This window comes from Ursus maritimus, unplaced genomic scaffold, assembly GCF_017311325.1.
Source record: "Ursus maritimus isolate PB19 unplaced genomic scaffold, ASM1731132v1 scaffold_15, whole genome shotgun sequence".
NCBI lineage: Eukaryota > Metazoa > Chordata > Mammalia > Carnivora > Ursidae > Ursus > Ursus maritimus.
The window spans coordinates 43432020-43456514 of NW_024423897.1; the positions used below are offsets into that span (position 1 = coordinate 43432020).

The 24495-nt window shown below is 34.3% G+C and overlaps 1 pseudogene; it reads left to right on the top strand.

Annotated features, from left to right (window-relative positions):
- Window positions 1-2459: 2459 nt before the first annotated feature.
- LOC103664870 overlaps window positions 2460-24495 on the top strand; it is a 27298-nt pseudogene continuing 5262 nt past the window's right edge.

The window sequence follows — 24495 nt, forward strand, 5'->3', positions numbered from 1 at the left end:
GATGTACTGTATGGTGACTAACATAATATAATAAAAAATCATTATTAATAAAAAAAAAATAAAGATAAACTTGGAGTTTGAAGAAAGAAAATATTTATTGGTAAGTAGTTTTCTCATTCTACCACTATTATGTGAGTGTCATATTATTTTGCTTTTTGAAATATGATGTATCCAATTACATAATAAACTGGGAAAATTCCAATTCCAGTTCCATAAGAAGCAAATAATTCTAAAGTACTTATTTTTAAGTTAATGATATTTAAGTCCAATATTGTTAATGGTTACAAGGAATAAAAGATATTATAATGCTACGTAAATATATCTTTCAAAACAACATTAGGGTTTACCCAGAAGGCTTCCATCTTACTGTGGTGTACTGCTGTTCCACAAAGAGATAGGAAGTATATAAAAGATAAAGCTGCTGGGAATGTTATACTCAGACAGTCAATCCAAATGCTTTGAGCTTCAGATTAAACTGGAAGTCAGTTATCGACAGTAAAGGAAATCTTTTGCTTGGGAAACTCCATTTAACATTTAAGAAAAGAAATAGAAAAGTTAACTGATTTCCATAGTAACAATTTTAAGACTATGCTCTAAAAATGAAGAGAAGACTTTTTTAATTATAAAATTGGTAGACTCATCATTTATCAGCAGGGAACTTAAAAATCTACTTTATTTGAATTTCTACATATATTTTTATAGAAACCAAGTATTTTGCAGCAAATATTTTATATAAGTATATAATATCAAAATTCACTTTTTTAATAGTTTTTTTTAACGTAAGATATTCTAGACTACAGATCATTTGAAGACAGTCAATATACATTTAGAGAAGTCAAAGACAGAGTATTCAACAGTGCACATATCAGGTCTATTGGATCAGTATTTCCGGAGCTTGAAACTCAGAGGCCAAGATAAATCACAGGCGTGTGGGTTTCCAGTTTTCTTTGCATTCCAAAACATTACACTGTGTCTAGTAGACTGCATCTCACACATGATAAAGGAAGCCCGACTCTTGGGCAGTGGGCTTTTAGCCTCAGGGTTGGGAGAACATTAGCCCACCCCTTGACATGTCAAAGAGCATTCAAAGCTTTTACGGTGCTTTATAGTGTTATAACGAAACAGGATTTGTGGCCTGAGCTAACATCTTAGAATTCTACCAGATTGGTTAAATTCAGCACTTAGTTGAAGCATTTTCCATGAAGCATGGAAAGCAGTGCTTCCAAGCTTCCAAGCAGTGCTCAATGCTGACATCGTAATGGTAGATATAAAGTCATGACTGGAGTGGGCCCGATGGTCACTCTGAGGGAGTAGGTCATGTTAACTGGAGTCAAACAGAGACATCTCTTTATAAATGTATGATACACTTATATGAGATACTTAGAGTAGCCAAATTCATAGTGACAGAAAGTAGAATGGTAGCTGCCAGAGACTGGAGGAAATAGGGATTGAAAATTTTTGTTTTTGTTTTTATTTTTGTTTTTAATGGTAATAGAGTTTCAATTTGGGAAGATGAAAAATTCTGGAGATGGATTGTGATGGTAATTGCGCAACAATGTGAATGTACTAAAGTCACTGAACTATACACTAAAAAATGGTGAAAATGGCCCCTTTTACGTAATGCATATTTTACCACACACTTTAGAAAATGACCAGTATAGAAGATCTAGTTGAATATAGATACTTAAATCTTTATAAGGTTCAATATAGAAAAAAAAAAATCTTATATCTTACTGGGAAATCATTTCTGAAACAATGAAAACAACCACAAGGAAAATTTTAGTTGTAAGCTGTGACTATTAAATATACATCAATCAAACATTTTTTTAAAATAAGTTTTTAACATCAAATACATAATGAAATCCAATTAATTTATATGAATAATGCTAAGGTGATGATATCAATTTCATAAGATTAAACAAAAATTTCTAATGAGTTTCACTAGCTAATAGCTATATGTATATTAACATGACATGCCATTTTTAACTCCAAAACTTAAAATCACCCCCCTTTTCTAAGCTTACAATGCTGACTAATGGCAAAGATTTGGAATGCTTTCTTCCTTGATTGTGGCAGATCAAAGTGCCATGATGTTTTCATAAATCGTTTGCTAGATATATCAAAGTGAGGTTTTTAACACATCAGTTATTTTGTATGTTTAATGACTAACATAGTGGTTTAATCTTAACAATGGAGTGATCAATTTTTTATTCTTGTATTTTAGATTTCTAAATTTTATAGACTGGCACTATATATTTGACTGACCTACAGAAAATGAAGCACTCAGTTGATGCTATTCTTTTGAGAAAAAGAAGTATATGTAGTTATAAGAAAAACTATTCTGGTTAACCCTAGTGACATTCATTAAAGGCTCTTGGGATTTTAGAGTTGATAAAAAAAACAGAAATGACCACAAGGTGGCAGTAGCACACACACAAACTTTCTTAGGTGACGCCGGCATGGGTTTGCTTGGAGGAAATTCTTCTAGCACCAAACTGTTCAGAAGCTACAGCAAGGGCCACCACACAGAAGGTGAGGAGGTCAAGGGAACTCTGGGCAAGAAGGGGATGGAAAAGGGACCTTATGTACCTAGGTGATGTCACGGGGCAGCATGATAGGCCTTCCTTGAGTCAGAGGACACTTGAAGGTAGCAGTGGTTTGTGGGTCTTTATGGCATGAGTGTTATCAATGCCTAGCAGATTCTGTGCACAATTTTGTAGGTCAAGAAGAACAATCAATTTCTTATTGGCTAAAAATATGCTTATTTGGACTTTATTTAAAACAAATACTTGTGTAAAAACTTTGTACCAGTGAGCTTTTGAGCTAAGAGTAGTCAGTGTGTTGTGAAGAAATATAAAACTTACGAGCCAATATACAGAAGCCATCTTTGGCCCTTTATATAACACTGGAAGTATATCACCTAAAGAAGACGCTCCGTAAAAATTTCACTTGCATTTAAAGAAACACTGTGACTTCACATTTCAGAAAATAAAAGGATAATAAATGGCTTTTTTTTTTTAAAGATTTTATTTATTTATTTGACAGAGAGAGACAGCCAGCGAGAGAGGGAACACAAGCAGGGAGAGTGGGAGAGGAAGAAGCAGGCTCCCAGCGGAGGAGCCTGATGCGGGGCTCGATCCCAGAACGCCGGGATCATGCCCTGAGCCGAGGGCAGACGCTTAACGACTGCGCCACCCAGGCGCCCCAATAAATGGCTTTTTTTGAATTCACTCAGCAAGCTGGCCACAGAGTTTGATCTGTGACTGGGCCCCCCTAATTTAGAGCCAACTCTACTTTCTATCACTATTCTTCCTTCAAATACTCTTAATAAAGTTAATTAGTTTATACACATATTCCCAAATCTTTAATTTATAAATATATTCACCTAATTCAACTTCTGGTTTTTGAATGTTGAATACCAGGTTCTTTGTGTCATGCAAGGTATATGATAGCAAATAAAACAATATTATTTTCCACAGACTTCTGTGCGTGGTGAAAATATTATTGGTTAGCTAACTTTCAATTTTCTCTATGAGTTAGATATATAGATATAGATATGGATGCATTCTGCAGAATGTTTAAATATGGGACATTACCTTTATGAATTAGGAGGGAAATTTGTAGTTAAATATCATTGATGTATGTGACAGATGGTTTAGTAGAAAGAATTCTGAGTTAAAAGTTCCCTTTAACAAAAAGTGAGTTCTGTTTAATTAAGCAAGAAGGCCAATAGACCACATTGCCTCTAATGCCGTGGCGACCTAGGTAAGCAAGCCAAAATCTAAACCTGTAAATGTCGCAAGGCTGCAGATTTAAAATGCTAAGGACAACCAATCACAGCCAAGTAGGTGTTAAGCTGTAGTAAATTAATGATCGCTTTACTTTGTTTCTGACTTTTGTCTGTAACAGTCTCTCCCCAACATCTATTGGCATATCATCCTAGCCACTTCTGGTTTGGCACTGCCCGACAGAATTGATTTTTGCTCAAATAAACTCTTAAAAATTTTAATATTGCTCAGATTACCTCTTAACAGTCCCAATTCTGGCTCATTCAATAACACACAAAAAAATTGGTATTTTTAGGAAATACTGGAACTACATTCTAAGTGTAGTAAATTTCTAGGGTATTTGTTGATGTGTAGAATCTCAAAAAAATAATGACACTACTTATAACTTGAAGTATTAATTTATGTGCTAGAAATAAGTGTGGGGTTATATTACCTTTTGTACCCTTAAATGTTGATTAATGTACATTACATAATCTGTATAAAATAAATTAGTTTAATTGGGTTTTTTATACTCTTATTAATGGTATTTCTTTGAAATCAAATAATAACTGGTGGCATTGTTAGAAAAACTTTACTATGTGCTATTACTACTACTACTACAATAATAATTTTACATTGATTATGATAAATTAAGCATATACAAAAAGCTTTTGCATGTGTGTCCATGTGCATCTTTCTATGGACATGTGTTGCTACTCAGAATATTACTTATTTTTAATAGATAAGGAAAAATTGCTAGAATTCAGCTGAGTAAACTAGTACATTATAATTTTATTCACTTTCCTCAAAAAAATTATATTACTAAACATTATTCTGTGAAATATTTATCATAAAAGAAAAATAATCCACATCATTTTATATGAAATGGAAGATATTAATTGCACATACACTTAATAAAGGTGTTTAAAAAACAAAATTCGACTGAGTATTTTTGAATCATATTGGCTTCATTTAATAATTCTCAAATGGGGCAGCATCCTATCTATCAGAAAGGACTTCTGACAAGATGTGCAAAATGGAAGGCTTTTATAAGCAGAAAGGAGGTGGGACAAGGAAGCTATATCAAATCTTTCAGGCAATGTCACATTCCCTTTATAGGGTCTCTCCCAGATGACCTCTCTAGTTTTGACCAGATAATTCCAGACTAACTGGTTAAAGGCTTTATTCCTTTCAGGGGCTGAAACTGCAATTAGGTCAGGTATTAAGTCCTGGTTTGCTGACACAGGGCTTAACACAAGTAACTCTATTTTGTTTCTGTTGTCTTTTTTATTTTTATTTTTTTATTTACTAATATATATATATTTTTTAACAAAGGCAAGAAGGTGAAAGGACTCCATAAGAGAAAAAATTTTTGAGGATAAAAAAATCAGTGACTATACAGAGTTGCAGGTATAGGGGACGAAAAACTTCTTTCATTTTACCTTTCTAGGTTCTTGGCTGAGACCCCCCCGTGTCAAAAGACAGATTAACAGGAGAAAAACAGAGGTTTAATAACATGTATACCTTCTGTCTATGTCGGAGATACCCAGGAAAACTTGAGTAACTCCCAGAAATGTCCCAAGCGACCACCTTAAATACCATCTACAGCTAAAGACAAAAGAAGATATTGGGAAGTTGAGACCCAGTTATGGGAGGCTATCAGGAAAAGCACAGTAAACATGGGCTAGGTTGTTACTCAGATTTAGGTCAGTGCCTTCTTCACTGATAAAGAGTTTCTAGAGATTTAGTCATCCCCTTCTTCCTGGTACAGAGAGGGGAAATGGAGATTTCCCTTATAAATGTAAATGCCTCTTATAAAAGGGTAACTTCTACTCAGTTTTCAGAGCTTTTCCTATGTAGCTGTTTCTTAAAAATAATCAGCCTAAAATAATCCTATGACAAAGAGATGTAATTTACGGTAGCAAATTCTGCTCCCTTCATAGGCAATATATCAACTTCTCTAGAACAACGGATTAGTTTACAATATGAAAGTAATGCAAAAACATCATGTTATATCTGAAATAAAAATATTTGACATGTAAGCAGAAACAACTGTGTATAGCAACAGATTTAAAAGACAATAATACGGGGGTTGAAACAACGTCCCTTTCATATTTTTCATTTAAAAAAACTATATTTTTCAATTACATAAATCATTTTTAGTCCTTATAAAATTATTAAGACATCCTTCCCCCTCCTTGGAACAACTACAGTGATGGATAGGTGTTTTCCTGGGATGGTGGTGAAATAAGTTAAATCTCTATACATGTCCTTGTAAACTACAGAGTCCAACAAAAAGAGCAAATAAAACCACTCACAATCCACATGTAGGAAAGAAGTAGGATACAGAATCCAGTGACCCAAGTGATTTAACAAATTTCTGGAAACCAGAGGAGCAGACTCAGGAGTCTGTAGCAGAGCAAAGAATCTGGACTGAAAAGGAAGAGTGCAGTAGAGTTCTATTGGGGGCAGGTGCAGATAATATCACCCAGAGGAGAGTCTTACTGAAAGAGGAAAACAATGAGAATGGGAGGGAGACTTCGTAGAGCAGAGCGCTGGCTGCTGGGAAATTGAAATAGGTTCTCCACGGTGCCTGTGTTCAGAGAGGCGGTGCCGATGGAGAGGAAAACAAGTTGAAAGGAGAGGCATACATTGTTGATTTTGTGTAGGATACAAAAAAAAAAAAAAAAGAATAAAGTAGTAAAAATAAGAGTCCTACAGTAACAAGAGCATCTGAAAACCATAGTTGTTTTAAATGGAATATTTTATTGAAAAAAATGCACTTCATTTTACTAACAGTAGGAGACATAGTAAAATAATGAAACACCTCAGGTCCATAGAGATAAGGGTTACTGCCTCTCAAAACACTTAACATAATAAAAAAAAGTCAGAAGTCATATCTGAAAAGTTAGCATAAAACAATACAGAAAGTGATAAACAAGATTTCCACATGATGAAAATACTAAGCTGGCAGGTAAAACTATTAAAAAAAATCCCTCCAAGATAAATGAAATATCTTTAAATTAACAATTGTAGCAACACGTACAATGAATGTATTGTACATACAATACAACTGTATGTAGTAATTGTACATGATGAATCAGCAATTTTTAAAACTCACAATAGAATTTTTAAAAGAAAGACATAAAATGTGAGAAGAGAATTCAGAAAATTCACTGAGAAACTCACCAAATCAAAAAAAAAAAAAAAAAGAAGAAGAAGATGGAATTGCAAGAAAGCCAGGAAACAATTAAGTGTTACTATGAAAAGAAACAAAACTGTGAAGAGAATCAAAACAATATAATGTGCTAAAAAATGAGAAAGTGAAATATTTAGAACACCTTAACTATAACCCTAAACCTAACTGTAATCTAATCCAATGTGAAATCGAGTTCTCAAAGAACAAACAAAACAAAGGGATAGAAATAATATTTAAAACTATTACTTATAGTTTTTATCCATATATTGAAAGTTTCATTATGTATATGAAAAATTGTACATGACTGAGAATTTTAGAACATATAACACTGTTGTACTATAATTCATAGGGAAAAAGGATGCAAAACCTCCAGGCAAAATGATCAAGTCACTTCTAAAGAAAATCAGGTCAACAGCAGCTTCTTGACAACACACAAAATAAGACAACAGTGAAATAGTATTTTAAGATCCACAAAGAAGGGAAAAAAAAAACATTTGATAATTCAGACAAGCTGTAGTTAGTTCAACTATCAAGAATATGAGAATAATTGAATTTTCAAGAATGTAGTAATGAGTCCTTTCTGAAGAATCAACTAGAGGTAAGACTGTAGTGAAGAACATTGCTCAGCGCTAAACGTATTTAATTGTAGTTATTGGAATCAGAGTGGGAACAAAATGAACTAATGCTATTTAAATTTTATAAGTTCATATAAGTAGAAATAAATAAAATGTGAGAATGTAAAATAACCTCCTTGATGATTGCATCAGTAATGAGTGAAAGTCAAAGATATGTAGAATTCCACATAAATAGCAGCTTAAGGCTATAATGAAATATATTATTGCAGCATGATAATTTGAACAAAAGCAAAATCCGCATAAATATCAGAATTAGTACAAAAGAGCCGAGAAAGCACACTATATATAGAAAGATACATTTAATACACACACAAAAGTAACTTAAAATCTCATGAAAATATGGAACTAAGTATAACAATCATATCAATATTTATAGATGGACTTTAAGTCTTCTGCTTTTGGATTTGCTCACTAATCAAAATTTAGTTTGTTTTCTATAAGATACTTACCTAAAATAGAGAGACTCGTCACGGCTAAAGGGGTGGACAGAATTATACCAAGAAAACACAAGCAATAAAAAAGTAGAGGTTGTAATATTGATATTAGACAAGCTTTTCAAAATATTTTTTGAGTAAGGGAATGCACGGGTTTGGAGGGGATTTGGTCAAAGGATATAAAAGCCCGTGTCCTGCCCCAAACAATCTGTGTATGTAGGTTGGTACAGGTAAAGATGAATGCACAGCTAGATCAGATTTTTTTTAAATAAATTGATGTTTTGAATTCCTGGATAAGCCACTCTTAGAATTAAACTATAGATTTAACAGAATTCAGAACATGTAATATTATTTATTCATTTCACACTAATTAGTATTATTATAGAAGTGCATAATAGTTATCTAGAAGTGTTATGCTTTTAAAGAATAAACATAACAAAAATCTATACATATGTTAAAATTCTAAAGAAGTGGGGAATTAAGGAGATTGAAAAAATCTTAGTTTTATGGATGATACTCATATGATAATCACAGACTGGATGTATTCTGCATGATTTTTCAGAAAAAAAATATCACAAATTAGAAATGTTGCTAATATGAACAGAGAAATGGGAGAATTTTTATTGCCTCTTAGGGTAACAGCAAATTCATGGTCAAATTAGGCTTTATACTTTCTGAAAGTAATATTCTCAGGCTTTTAGCAATAGATTGAATGGTGTATGTACACTTAGAAGATGATTACAACATACTCAGAAGAACTCAGCACATTTAATATAATGGTGAAGAGAAGAATAGTATCAGATAATGAAGATGTTGGTGGCAGACTGGGGATGTATTACTGGTAGTGATGGACAGAACTACTGTCCATGAAGACCATTAGCTTGTTCAGTGTGGCTATTCATGCTGCATTCTTTCAGCCAGAAAATTGGTTGATCAAGGGACTGAAGTGAAAGCAGATGTTCCACTAACATATATTCAGACAACTTATGACTAATGCAGGCAAACAGAATCACATCTAGTTATTTACTATGGGAGGCTTTGACATAAATTATTTTAAAAATATTTTGGTTGTGTTGCCACCATGTTTCCACAACAGGATTACACAGAAGAGCTTCAAGGGAAGAAAAACAAAGTGGAGATAAACTAGTTTCTGTAATCTACCCTCAGAACCACATAGTGAGTTATATTCTCTGGTTTTGCCCACTTTGGTTCTATTCAAATTTTTATTTTTGAAAATAAAAGGATACGTAGCCAGTACAATGTTACATTTAAAACACTTCAATGTTCACAATCTAAAAAACTCAGTGAGAATTCCTGAATCTACAAAATCAGTAACAGTATACAGATGAGGATCTTTCTCCTGATTCCTGCTGACAGACATATAAGAACTATCAACAAAGGTCTAGTATATTATAAGAACAATGCAGTCTGATCTTCACTAAGGAGTCAAGCAAGTAACTAGGAAAAGTAAACTGTATTATTTGTCAACCATATTTTATGATTAAATCATTTGTATTTACTCATCACTACAGAAATAAATTACCATTCTCTGTCTTGTATGGACTGAAATTCACTGTATAACACAAAGTAAATTTGATCATAGTTAAATCTTGCTGCTTCCATTGCTTTATAATACACTGAAAAAAGGGTTAGATATGAGGAAACAAAATGTTTATCTTGCATTCACATAAAATCATGCTCAGTTTGCTTTTATAATTAACAAGTAGTGATCATATTTATTTATTATGTTTTAAAATTATATATTATTAACTTTATTCTTTTGTCATCTGGTGAACCTTTATTCTTTTCCATATTTGAGATAAATCAAAGGAGACATTTTAAGTTATCTCTTTCATTTGGTTTTCAATTATTTTCTTCAAATTTGAAAAGAAAAAAAGGCTTTCAATCTTGATTTAAGGTAAAAATTTGACTTCTATGCTTATTAGAACCATAATAATTATAAAAAAGTATTTATATGGTGAATATAAATGGTATTCAGATACAATAACCTTTCTAAGTTTTTAAAACCTAAAACGTTGAATAAGATACAGACATAAATATAACACAGGATTGAAAAATATAGGTCATAAAGAGTTAAATATAAGAGTCATTATTTATTTGGAAAAGGGAGAAAATGCTTTAGCACAGGTCTTGAGAGATCAAGAAATATTTTGTACCAGTTGAGAGAGACTCTAAAGTGCAAGCGGAATGTGGAACAAAGGAGGTGAGTCAAGACTGAGGAGCATCTTTGTAGAAATAATGAAGATCTGAAGGTATAAGCATGTGTTAAAAAAAAATCCTTAGTTTGGACAGGTCTTGTGTCTCATTAAAGGGATTAGAAAAAGATAAGGCTGAGAAAGTTGAGTGGGGTTAGTTCAAGCAGAAAATTAAATATCAGGAAAATAAAATTGGGGTATTACAAAAAGACACTGGCAATTTTGTTTTCTTTGGTGCTGTTTGATTGTTTGGGAACTGAAATATCAGAGCCTATGGGAGAGACAGGAAAAAGAAATTGCACAGAACTTTATGGGTATTCCAGGCAAGACACACTGGATTATGAACTGGAGAACTGGCAGTAGAGAGGTGCCAAATAGTAATTTTGGTCATATTTTAGAATTGTCCCTATATCTCCTTACGACAATGAAAAGAAAAATATATGCTAGTCTTTGTGTGAAAAGAGAAGCAAAAGTTTCAACTCAGCTAATTACTGTAATATAAATTAAAATATACAAAAATCATAGATAATGTTATATTTTTGGTCATTGAGTCAAGCAAGAAAAGTGTTATGATTCCAAAATAATTTCCAGATATTGTGTTTTAAAAAGAACCTCACTATTCTGATTGATTTTAGGAAAAACTCATACAAAAATAAAATGCTGCTCCTTCCAGGTCCCACCCTGACCTGATGAGGAACATAAATTCTTATACAGGCTAAGGCTTATCTACAGAATAAGAATGTTAAAATGCCCTCTTGCTTTTCATCACCTCTTGAGACATATCTCAAACTCAGTTACTTTTATGATCAGATCGAACACCAGCTATTCCTGCTCTTTTTCCCAAAGAAGTTATTCCCATTATATTCCTCACTAGTTTTACACATTTCAGGACATGTACACTGATAACTAAAATATCTTGCCTTAATTCTGAGGACTAAGTCAGACAGCAGAATGAAGGAGAGAGAGGGTAAATAATATCAGAATTTTGTTCTGCAAAGCTTCCTCCTGGAATATTTTAAAGAACCTGTGCCATGAAAATTGGTAACAATATCCTAAGTACAGGGATATGCCTCAACTTTCAGAAACATGGTATTTTACCTCTATGGAAATGTCATTTACTCCCATTGTGACTGACCTATTTCATTTATGTTGTTCTAGAACCTTAATTTTAAGATTTCCATATTAATAAATTGTTTCTCTTGCAGTTATTTTTAATGTCTTCTATAAACACCTGTCTTTACCCAACTCTACAAATTAGTGTAATGCGTTTTAAAATGTTTGTAATTTTGCTTGTCATATTTAAGTTTACTGTGTGTACTGTGAGATAAACACCCAATTCTTTTTAAATTTTGGAACAATTTAATCTTTCTCTATTTCTTAAGATCCTTTCTCCATTTAATTGTACTACCTCTGACCAATATATTATTTCTTCATATGGTCTAGTCTGTTTTTAAGCACTGTATTCTTTCCATTGTTTTATGTTTCTTTTTGTCTATCAATACCATATTGTTCTAATTAATATGGTTTTATTATAACCATTGACATCTGGAAAGGAAAGTCTCCCTCTTTGATTTTCTTTAGTTATGTATTGACAATTCTGAATTATTTACTCATTTATATATATGCTAGAATTATTTTGTCAGATATGTTTTATTCCATGCAACAAAATACATTGAGATTTTCGTTAGAACTAATCGAATCCATAGTTCAATTTGGGAAGGACTGACATGTTTTCTATTCATGAGTATTATTTATATTTCAACAAGTTAGCTTATTTACAAAATCACACCATAAAATGTCATAATATAATGTTTAAAGTTTCTAAATACATTTTGTTAGAAATACTCTCAGGCACTCTGAACTATTATTGATATTATAAGCATTTTTTCATTTAAATTATGCTGTTAATTGTTTTTTACATGTGTACAGACATGATACTGATTTTTGTATATTTATTTTACATAAAACTAGTAAAAATCTCTCCTATTACTTCTAAGAATTTGGCTGTTTTGCCAAATGAATTTATGAGGATATGGAACTTCTACCACTAGTTTTTATATTTGGGATAATAAAAGTGTATTAGATTTTATAAAATACTTTGTCTTGAGTTATTGAGGTGACCGTATGAATTACCTTCTCCAATATGTTAACATGGTGAATTAGGCATGATTTTTAACAGTTCAGTAAACCAGTGTTTTGAATAAATACTATCTTGTTATTATAACGTATATCTAAACCTTTATTTATAACTATCTCCATATTGTTTACTTCCCCCAATTTGTTTGAAATTAAATTTTAATTGTTACCCTTAAAATTAAGCATAGCTGATATTTTAAAAATTGATTAATTCAAAATCACTATTGTCATTCCTCCAAATTAAAAAGACTTAAAAAGACTTAAAAAGCCTAATTACCTCCAAAAAGGTTGCATGTTTTTGTTACACAACATTTCAGTTTTATTTATTATTCTTCATTACTATTTTAAGTATCATCATCATATTCCTCATCTTCCTGATCATCATCATTTGCATAAATGTTGTGTTATTCAGTAAATGTATATTTAAACTTGTGTACTGTTTTTCCAATGTGTTTCTCTATAATTTCTCAGATTTTATTTTTCAAATATGTTGATTCTTATTAAAGCGCATTCTTCAGAATCTCTTGTTTAATGTTATCTTGATTAAAAAAAAGTTTGGGTTATTTGCAATATATTTTACCCTTATTATGAAAAAATAATTTCCTGTGCAGAACAATCTAGTTTGTCAGCATAATCTCTCAGCTCTTTAAAATTATTATTCCATTTTAAAAAATCTTACATATATTGCTTTTGAAAAACTTCTTGTCATATTTTTTTTCTTATAGTACATTTTCCTTTTTCCCTGGCTGCTTTTATTTTTTATTTTTTTTTAAAGATTTTTATTTATTTATTTGACAGAGAGAGAGAAAGGATGAGCAGGGGGAGAGGCAGAGGGAGAAGCAGACCCTTCGCTGAGCAGGGAGCCTGTTGTGGGACTCCACCCCAGGGGATGGAGTCATGAACTAAGCCAAAGGTAGATGCTTAACAGACTGAGCACCCAGGCACCCCTCCCTGGCTGCTTTTAATCCATCATTTTGGCTTTGTTTTGCTGCAATTTCAGCTAGAATTTGTATATAAAGTAAGTGATTTTTTTTTAAACTTTCTGGTATGTGTTTATCTTTTAGCTGTGGTTTTATATCTTTTATCAGTGTGGGACATTCTCAGAACATTCCACTGACTTGCTGCTGTTTTCAGGCCTTTTAATCCATAGTCCTTTAACTGTCCTTTAATCCATAGTCATTTAACTGTTGTTTCATTTTTCAAGTCTTTTTGTTTTTCTCAATTGTATTGAGTGATCTTTTTAAATATATTGCGAATTTACAAAATTTGTATTCCTTTGTGACTAATGTGCTGCTTTACTCATCAATTGATTTTTGTCTCTGAGTTCATTTCATATACATAATTCTATTTTTTTCTTCGCTTCCTCATCATTGAATTTGCTTCTATTTGCCCATTTTGTCAATAAAATTTGTTTACATATTTCAGCATCATTGGGTGGAATGAGCCAAGAGTTAAAATATAGCAAATCAATGCCTCTTGGGTTTTGTGTTAGTAGCTCTGGGATTAGTGCAGACTAGAGACGGTAGAATCTGCAATCAGCATTTAGAGGAGAATAAAGTATAACACATGTTCCTGGTCTCTCAGAAACCATGATGATAGAGCTCTATACAGACCCATGGTGCAGCATGTAGCTTCTTGAAGTACAAACATTAAATACGAGGATTCATCACCTGAGATGGAGCTTTCATGAAAGGATAATAAACCAAGAACAGTATATATTTGATTTATAAACTGGCTAGTTTACTGAAAGGCTTCTAATTTACCTGACAGAGCTTAGGAAGAGCGGCTGTAGTCCTCCAGCAGAGAATAACTTTCTCCAGGAGAAAATAGAAAGAATTGGTGGATATGTAAAATGCTGGATGGGAGCTGGACAGGTACAAAGGGTGCTCCTGAGGATTTGGGCATAACATCAGCCAATGTATTAAGGCGAAGGAGCCAGGACTGAGAACAACATGGTCTCTCTGTTAAAAAAGTTATGGTGATGCTTGACTAGAGGTTGAAAAAAAAAAAAAACACTGAAAAAAACGTAATATTTACAGGTCTCCAAGAGTTTCTCGGTGAGAGCTCTGTGCAGGCAATTTCAGCAGTGAGAGGGAAAAAACCAAAACATCCCCCAACCCGCCGCCCACCACACACACCTCAGTTCTCTTGGTTGAAGTAGAAATTGTTTAAGAGAGGAAGGAATCCAGGGAGGACAGGAAGAAGGGACATTCTCAGTTTACTCTGTACTAAGACATAGTTGCTATTTCTCCGCTATCCTTACAAAATCTTAGAGAATTTCAGTAAATTTTCAAATTTCACGTATTTAGAGTGAAAGTCAGACTTGGAAAATGATCAAGAGCATACTGTATTCTCCCCTAATCATAAGTTTTATTGCATCCCAGGAGAACTTTCTCTCATGACCTAAATTATAGAGCCAATGTGATAAATATAAATATTCTCCAAGTCATTAATTGATGAAAATCTAGTTTGGGCTGAGATATCAAATTGGTTTTAAAAGTATACCAAAGATTATCCTCTATCCTGTTGCAAATACTATTTTAAATTGCAATTTACCAAGTAAATATATGAATTCTACTTCTTAGATTAAATAGGTTTCTCAAAATTCAGAATCCCTATTTATTATGGCAAAGAAAAATTTTGAGGAGGAAAGCATTTATGAATGCAACCCCCCTCCCCCCGCCGGGATATCTGATAACTAGATTGTTGACTAAAGTGACTGGCTGTTTTCCTTATCAGGCAAACATAACCTTAATACTCTTGGAAAGGCCATCAAGAGCTTTCAGAAATCAGATTTTAGAGCCAAATGTGCTGTGCAAGTATATTCTTTTCCTTTCATTTTAAGACTGCCATTCTGGAACATTCAAAAGTGTTACATTCGTAACCGGAGACGGAACAAACATGCAAAGCTATGGTTTTCAAATTTTGTTATGCATTTCAACTAAGTACTGTTTTGATTGCTGAAGAAAAATAAAACAGCTTGCAAACTGATACAGAATACAGAGCTGATATGGTCATTTTCTTGCATTTTTAGATATTTATGAAGTTTCTTCTGAATTTTCATTTGGAACACAACTGGATTTCTTTCCAATAAATTATCCTGTTTAAGTACATATTTGCAACATAGTAGAGCTAAAACCTAAATGCAGTTTTTCTGCCCCAACCATTATTCTATAACCCTTCCCTAAAAAGAATTTGCTTTAATAGGAAAAATAAATAAATGAGCATAAGAAATTTTCTAAATTTTAAAACACTATTGCAAAACTATCTTCCATTATTGTCAAAATAGGTACCCTTAAGCATGTTATATGATATTTACACAAAAGAAACGGAAATGTGTACTTTATCCATATATGTAGTTGATAATTTTGTTTTATTTTCTCCTCTGATTTTGTGGGTAAGGGGTAAAAAGTGAACAAAGAATGACTTAAGGAGAATTTGTTCAATATATGCAGAGAGTGGTCAATTCTCCACACATGAAAAGGAATATTATAAAATGTTTTGGTTTAACAGCACTACAACTGGCCTTAAGGGTTAACTTGCTTCAAGTTGACACACTCCTTGCTTGCTGACCTAAGGCCCTTGATCTGTAACAAAATTAATTTACTTTCTTTGAGATCTGCAGACCACTGGTATTGGGGAATGAAGGACCAGAACTTCCCCAGGCCAGAGAGGGCAGCAAGTCTGTTTGAAGCAGCCTCAGCTTTCCAATTAGTCCAGCACTTTTTTAGCAAAATGTTTTTCTTTTTTAAGGTCACACAAATGACTTTACTGACCTTCCTTTTCACATCTAGAGACCTTGCCCTCTTTTCCAGAAAGAACAGAATACTCTTGGAGTGCCTGGGTGACTCAGCCGGTTTAAGCTACCCACTCTTGGTTTCAGCTCAGGTCCTGGTTCAGGAGTCATGAGATCGAGCCCTGTGTGGGGCTCCATGCTTAGTGCGGAGTCCACTTGAGATCCTCTCCCTCTCCCTCTGTCCCTCCTCTCTAAATCAATCAATCAATCAAAAAAATACTTAAAAAAAAATACTCTTGCACAGCCACTGGGTACCAAGGCACCAGACCTTCTTTCATAACCTCTGAGCACTGTAAGATAACTGTGTAATTGGCATCATCGAGACTTCATGTAATCAAGAAATGTCACAGACTACTGTCTCCCTTAACTGATTTAACCCCTTAAAAAAACTCTGGGCCAGGCAGGAAACCTTGGAGTTGGCTTTTGAACAAGAGTCCGCCTTCTCATCAGATTGCCAGCCTCCTGAATAAGGCTCAAAGTTTTTTCCAATCAAAATTCATTTCTTGAGGACTGGCCTTTTGAGTGACAACAGCCAAACTTGGGTTTCAATAACATTGGTAGATCTGGGCTGCTATAGCAGAATGCTATATATAGACTTGGTGGCCAATAAACAAGAGTAATTTATTCTTAGAAGTCTAAAAGTCCAAGATCATTTTTCTGTGCATGTCTAAATTAAATATTTTCCTTAGACAAGCAGTATGTTATCCATTTACACCATTTAAAGTATTAACATTTATAAGCAAGTGATAATTTTAGGTACTGCATGTAATAGTTATAAGATGTTTTATCTTGTTCACAAAATATACTTGGCTTTTTGATGGCCTGGAGAATTCATGGCAATAGTAAGGGATATAGACTTGATAATTAATGAGATAGTTCTATGATATTAATGATTTCTTTAAAATTTTATTTTTGATCAGTGGGATAATGGAAGAATTTGATAATGTAAGGAATGACTATTAGCTATGTGCTGCCCCAATTCTTCAGTCTACCATTCACGTTGGCTATCAATAGATAGCCAAGTCAAGGGATATACAAACTAAGTGTTGACCAAATTTTGTGACACCTGGTAGGTACATTGCTTGGTACCAGTGTAATAGCTTGTAAAATGTTGATGCTTGTTATTGATCTCATCTACATGTTTGTATAGACATTAGTATGTGTATAATCATTTAATGAATATCTTAGGGAACACATCTATACTCAAATTGACTTTTTACCCAGAAGCTTCCAAGAATTTTTATTTTAATATAATCCTATTCTGACTTAACTTTTCATCTTCACATTCCTATGTAATGAATATTGCATAGTAAAAGTGACATAAAAGATAAAGAAATGTGACATAAAACTAATGTTTATGTTTGGATTGTGCTTTTTCATAATAACATAATGGTACTATAATAATAGATAAGGAAACTCTGCCAAATTTTATTCTTAAATATTTTTATAGAAAAATTAATGCAAGTTACAAATAAGACAAGTGGCTATCAATCTATTCATCTCCATTTATGGCAGAAAATGGTCTAAAATTTGTTGACATTTCAATATCTCAGATTCCAAGTGATTCTGGAAGCTCAAAACCAAAACAGTGCATTATTTACATTCATAATTTGCCTGCTTTTGAGGAAAATGACATCTGTGCAATTTTTTCCTTCCAAAACACATTAATTTCTACATAGGCTGAATTTAGAGCTGGGAAAGCTAATGCAGAATACCAGTCCTATCTTGCACATATAAAATAATAACATTAAAAAATACAAATTTATTTTCTAGCAGACATACTTTTCACAAAAGAGCATAGAACAATGTTTTGTGCCATAAACATGTTAATTTCATAATCAAATTCCTTAAAATATATTTTTATAATTTTTAGTTAAAAATAATGCAGTTTCTTTATGGGGGTTGGTTTCTAATTCTTTGAGTTTTAACATTATGCAAAGATTCATGTGTCCATCCCCATAATCAGAATACAGCAAAATTCCATCACCCAAAAAATCCCCTCATGTAGACAAACCCTCCCTTCACCCCAGCCCCTTAGAACACTGATATGTTTTCCATCTTTATAGAGAATTATCTTTTCCAGAAATTTGTAAAACTGGAATCATATTGTATTTGGCCTTTTAAGATTGGCTTCTTTAACTTAGCATAACATAATTTGTAGTTATTCCATGTCATGGGTTGTGCCAATATTTTGTTCCTTTTTATTCCTAAATAGTATCCCACTGAATGAATAGCTTATCCATTTACTTCTTGAAGAATATCTAGCTTACCTCCAGTTTTTGAAGATTAAATAATGGTTCTGTAAACATTCATGTGCAAGTTTTTGCATGACATGATTTTTTTTAAAAATCTAGTTGGGATTCTCAGTTATATGTAGGTATATGTTTGGCTTTACAAGAAACTATCAAACTGATTTCCAAATTGACTGTACCATTTTTCATTCTGACCAAAAATGTATGAGATATAGTTGCTCTATATCCTTGCCAGCACTTGGTAATATTTTGTATTGTTAAGCTTTTGTTTTGTTTTTGTTTTATCCATTTTATTTATTTATTTAAAGATTTATTTATTTATTTTAAAGAAAGAGAGCCCACGGGTGTGCATGAGTGGGCGAGGGGCAAAGGGAGAGAGGGAATCCTCAAGCAGAGTTCCTGCTGAGTGCAGAGCCCCATATGGGTTTGATCTCAGGACCCTGAGGTCGTGACCTGGCCAAAACCAGGAGTAGGCTGCCCAACCAACTGAGCCACCCAGATGCCCCTTATTTGAGCCATTTTAATTGGTAAATAGTGGTAGCTCATTGTGGTTTTAAGTTGTACTTCCCTAATCACTAATGATTTTTTATACATTTTCATGTACTTTTTTCCCATTCATTTCTTTTCCTTGGTGAAGTGTTTGTTCAGTTTTTTGCTCATATTTTTATTGTTTTTTTGGTTTTTCATTGTTTCATTTTGAGAATTTTTAGTATGTTCTGAACACAAGTCCTTTGCCAGATAAGAGATAGGCAAATATTCTCTCCCAGCCTATAGCTTGTCCTTTTATTTACCTTTTTCATTATATGGCACATGTATACTAAAAACATTTATAGTTGATGAAATCATAACTTATTTTGCTCTACATATAGCTGTTTTATTCACATAAATCTGAGTGGCCACACGTTTTATTGTATAGAATTACTGTATATGTTTAAATTATGTATTTAGTTTAGAAGCTGTGTGACTGGGGCACCTGGATGGCTCAGTCAGTTAAGCATCTGACTCTTGATTTTGGCTCAAGTCAAAATCTCAGGGTCATGAGATCAAGCCCTGCTTCAGGTTCTGCACTTACCGTGGAGCCTGTATAAGATTCTCTCTCTCCCTCTCCCTTTGCCCCTCCGTTTTCATTTTATTTTATTTTACTTTATTTTATTTATTTTATTTTTATTTTACCCAATATAAAATATTTTCTTCTATGTGCCAGCTATTTATTAATTTCAATCACAATATATCGCTAAATCCTATAGTAACAACACTGTAGAGCATCATTTTACATCTGGGAATTTTAAGTCCACTGAGTTATTTCCGTTTTTCTCCTTATGTTTTTAATTCTTTCCTAATATTCTTAATCCTAGTATTCCTTTTACTTCTCATTCCTGCAACTCCAACATGAACTATATTCCTGTGTTTGATTTTCTATTTCCTAGAATGATTACATAATGAGAAGTGTTTCTCTTTTTTCTACCTGTTTTTATACAATTGCTTCACACATAAGCAATATATCTTTTATTCCACAAAATGAGTCTTAGTTTCCTAGAGCGGAGGGTGCTGCATTTCAGGGTTTGACAAGGAAGATGCAAGTGGGTTAGAAAAAAAGTACTCCTGATATTATGATATATTACTTAGTGAGGAAAATTTTCTAGATTTGAATAATTTATGAACATCATATTTTAATGCTCACAATTTTATATATCAAAATGAATATAAATTCTTATTTCTAGACTTAAAAATGATAAAAAGCAGTCTATTACGTTGGGTCTTAAAGGATTACAAGCAAAAGATAAAGGTGGTTTTAGCATCCACATTCTGAGAATTTCAGATTGTTTATTTTCTATAAGTTTACTTCAATATCAAAATGTCTGTGAGTGGCTTAAGTTTATGTCATCTCTGAATCTATTAATTTTTGTGTCCTGGTTACAATTGTGTGAATCATTTTTGAGACATAAGGTGTCAATTCAGAACCCAAAGGATCACATGCACAAACCAGAAGAGATATTTCCTGTTCATGGGTTAGCTTTCTGATAATGCTGTTCTGCTCTCCACTCCCTCATCATCTGCCACCGGAGCCATACTGACTCCTGAAACCTTTCTATATTGACTCTGCTTTCCTTCTAATTCAAGTGGTGCAGTTTGGGTTCTCCTGGAGCAGATACTGAAAGGGAATTAGAATTGCAAAAGGTATTTTGAAAAGTAACACTTTGAAAGAAAAAAGGGGAAACGGGTAGGATTGTGCAGGGCAAATAATCAGACTGTGATTCCAACATGACAACATATGAGCCAGCCAAATGGAAATTTCCCAGAGCAAATACAGCATGTTAAAGAAATCCCTTTGTTGGGTAGAAATGGCTAAATCATTTTACTACTTTTGTGGTCAGCCATTGGCTGGGCACCTCTTTTACAAGAGCATAGCTGCTGCTCTAAAATGTAGGTGTACCCTAAAATTCTAAGCACTGCAGATTTTAATAAATTGTAGTTGGACAGAAGTTCCTTCTAGGATGAGATAGTGTGAGTAGTGTTCCTGCTTTTCCAAGTCTGACACAGCAAGCCAAATAATAATAACAATAATAATAACGCCTTATTTCTTTACCTCATATTAATAACCTTATAAATTAATTCATTTCTATGTCTACATATAGTTACAGCTAATAATTCAGAAAATATTATTAAAGTAAATCACAAAGAATTAGTATTGTTAAAATGTCCACATTAACCAAAGCAATTTACAGATTCAATGTAATCCCTACCAAAATACCAACAGCACTTTTCACAAAAGTAGAATATAATACTAAATTTATATGAAACCATGAAAGACCCCAAATAGCCAGTGCAATCTTGAGAAAGAACAACAAAGCTAAAGGTATTACAATTCCACTTTCAAGATATGCTACAAAGCTGTAGTAATCAAAACAGTATGAGACTGGCACAAAGATAGACACATAGATCAATAGAACAGAATAGAGAGCCCAGAAATAAGCCCACGTTTATATGGTAGTTAATCTATGTCAAAGGAGGCAAGAATATACAATGGGAAAAACACAGTCTTTTTAATAAGTGGTGCTAGAAAACTTGAGCAGCTACATGCAAAAGAATGAAACCAGACCGCATTCTAACACCAAACACAAAAATAAACTAATGGATTAAAGACCTAAATATGAGACCTGAAACCATAAAAATTTTAAAAGATAATACAGACAGAGATTCTCTGCTATCAGCCATAGCAATATTTTTTGGATATGTTTCCTGAGGCAAGGGAAATAAAAGGAAAAATAAACTATTGGGATTACATCAAAATAAAAAGCTATTGTACTGTGAAAGAAACCATCAATAAAACAAAAAGGCAACTTACTGAACATGAGATGATATTTGCAAATGTTATATCTGATAAGGGATTAATATCCAAAATATATAAAGAACTTATACACAATACCATAAAAACAAACAAGCCAATTAAAAAAAGGGCAGAGCAAAGTGGAGGTGCATGCAGTTAGCTGCTGGGAGGAAGTAGAGGGAAGTCAGTAACAGGCACACTGCAGAAAGTCTCCTTGCTGGCGCAAGTGAAGAACCATGATCCTTCTGGGTCATTGTCCAAGAAGTAGACTATATAGGAAGAAACTACTGGGGTTGTTGGGGAAGGATGTTTCTTGAGATTCTAGGTGAGGATTCACAGAACTTTGGTGGCATGTGTTGACAGGGAAGACTCAGAGGTTTTAGTAATTTCATCTAAAGGAGTTAGCCTCTGCTAAGCCAGCCCTATTTGTGGTGGGGTAGAAGGTGGCTCAAGTTGGGTGAGCCTGGGGTCTTCTGGTAATAGTCCATCTGAGGAGGCCAGTCTGTGCCCTTTTTCCATGGTGACCTCAGGGATGAGCTGATGCTTGAGCAGCTTATCTTGTCTCAGTGGTCAGTGTGACTCATAGCCATGAACCAGGATCTCCATTTTGTGGCACCAACAGATTCTCCAGATGGTATCGCATTCTTGGAAAATGAGCCAAAGTCTTCAATGGAGTAATTCATATGCCTATTCCTGATGATGGTCCCTTTTTTAAAGCATTGCTCTTTAAACTCAGATTATTGGATGATGATAACGACTTGACAGAGAGTCATGATATATGGTTCACACACAATAAAACATCTGTTTATGGTCTCCTAGAAGGTGGAGAACTCTGGAAAGTTATTGCTTTTCTGAAGAATAACATGATATATTATATACGTTCCACTAATTAAGCTTTATCCGGAGAGGAGTTAAGATGGCAGAGGACTAGGGGACCCCTTTTTCAGCCAGTCCCCTGAGACGAGTTGGATAGGTACCAGACCAGCCTGAATATCCATGGAATCAGCCTGAGATGCAGGAAGATACACCTGGATCTCTACAAATGAACATCTCCAGTGCTGAGTATTGAGGTACGAAACTTGGAGCTGTGAAACCCGGCACAGATATCGGAAGATAAACGGAAGGGGGAGGGAGCCTCTGTGTTTGGGCGCTGGGAAGCGGTAGCCACCCGCAGACCAGCACCTGTGAGAGAGCAGACTGAGACCTTGAGCCGGGGAAAGCATGCGACCAGACTGAAAAGGAGCTCCGGTGCGCTCACTGGAACCAGACTGAGACCGGGAGCTCCGGAACGCGCAGGGGTGACTGGCAGCTTGTGGCTGGAGGCTGGCGGTGATAGAAACACAAAGGACAGAGATGCGCCAGCCCTGGAAGTGAGGGCTGGAACACCAGGTGAGGGGTGAACATCCTGGGATGCTGCAGGGTTGAGCAGCACCAACAGAAACAGAGTTAAAGTGGCCAGAACATCAGTAGAGAACGGTCCGCAATCTCTCTGTTCTGAGACAGAGGCTTAGATTTGGCTACTGCTGCTCTGACTCTCAGAAGAGGCACAGCAAACTGCCAGGGAAAGCCGCCAGAGAACAAAAGCCTGGAAATACCAGTTCACAGTGTGCCCAAGCCCATCCCCCCTCACAGGGGACACAGAGACTCTACCCAAACAGGTTTGCCTGAGTATCGGCAGGACAGGCCACTCCCCCAGAAGGCAGGCTGAAAAATCAAGAAGCCCACATCCCCAAGGTCCCTATAAAACAAGTGTGCACTACCTGGGTCCCGGTCGATAATTTGGGCTCTGGACAATCCTGCAACCTCTCATCATCAGAATGATGAGAAGGAGAAATCCCCCCAAGCAAAGAAAAGACAATGAATCTGTGGCCTCTGCCACAGAACTAATGGGTATGGATATAACCAAATTATCAGAAATGGAATTCAGAGTAACAATGGTCAAGATGATGTGTAGACTTGAAAAAAGTATTAACGAAAATGTTAATGAGAATATAGATTCTCTAAAGGTGGAAATGAGAGCGAATCTGGCAGAAATTAAAAATTCTATGAGCCAAATGCAGTCAAAACTAGAGGCTCTGATGGCCAGGGTGAATGAGGCAGAAGAACGTATCAGCAAATTGGAGGATGGGTTAGTAAAAGAGAAAGCTAAAATAGAATATGGACTTAAAAAAATCCATGCTCATGAATGTAGGTTATGGGAGATTACTGACTCAATGAAATGTTCCAATACAGAATCATCGGCAAACCCGAGGGGGTGGAGAAAAACAGATATCTAGAAGAGATATTTGAACAAATTGTAGCTGAAAACTTCCCTAATCTAGCAAGGGAAACAAACATTCATGTCCAAGAGGCAGAGAGGACCCCTCCCAAGCTCAACCATAACAAACCTATGATACCACGTCATGTCATAGTGCAATTCACAAATATTAGATCCAAGGATACAGTATTGAAAATGGCCAGGGAATAGAAATTTCTCACGTACCGAGGCAAAGTTATCAGAATTACGTCAGACCTGTCTACACAGACCTGGAATGAGAGAAAGGGTTGGGGGGGGGGGCATTTTTAAAGCTCTTTCAGAGAAAAACATGCAGCCAAGGATCTTTTATCCAGCAAGGCTGTCATTCAGAATTGATGGAGAAATAAAGACCTTCCAGAATCGCCAGTCATTGAACAATTTTGTAATCATGAAATCAGCCCTGCAGGAGATATTAAGGGGGGGGTTCTATAAAGGT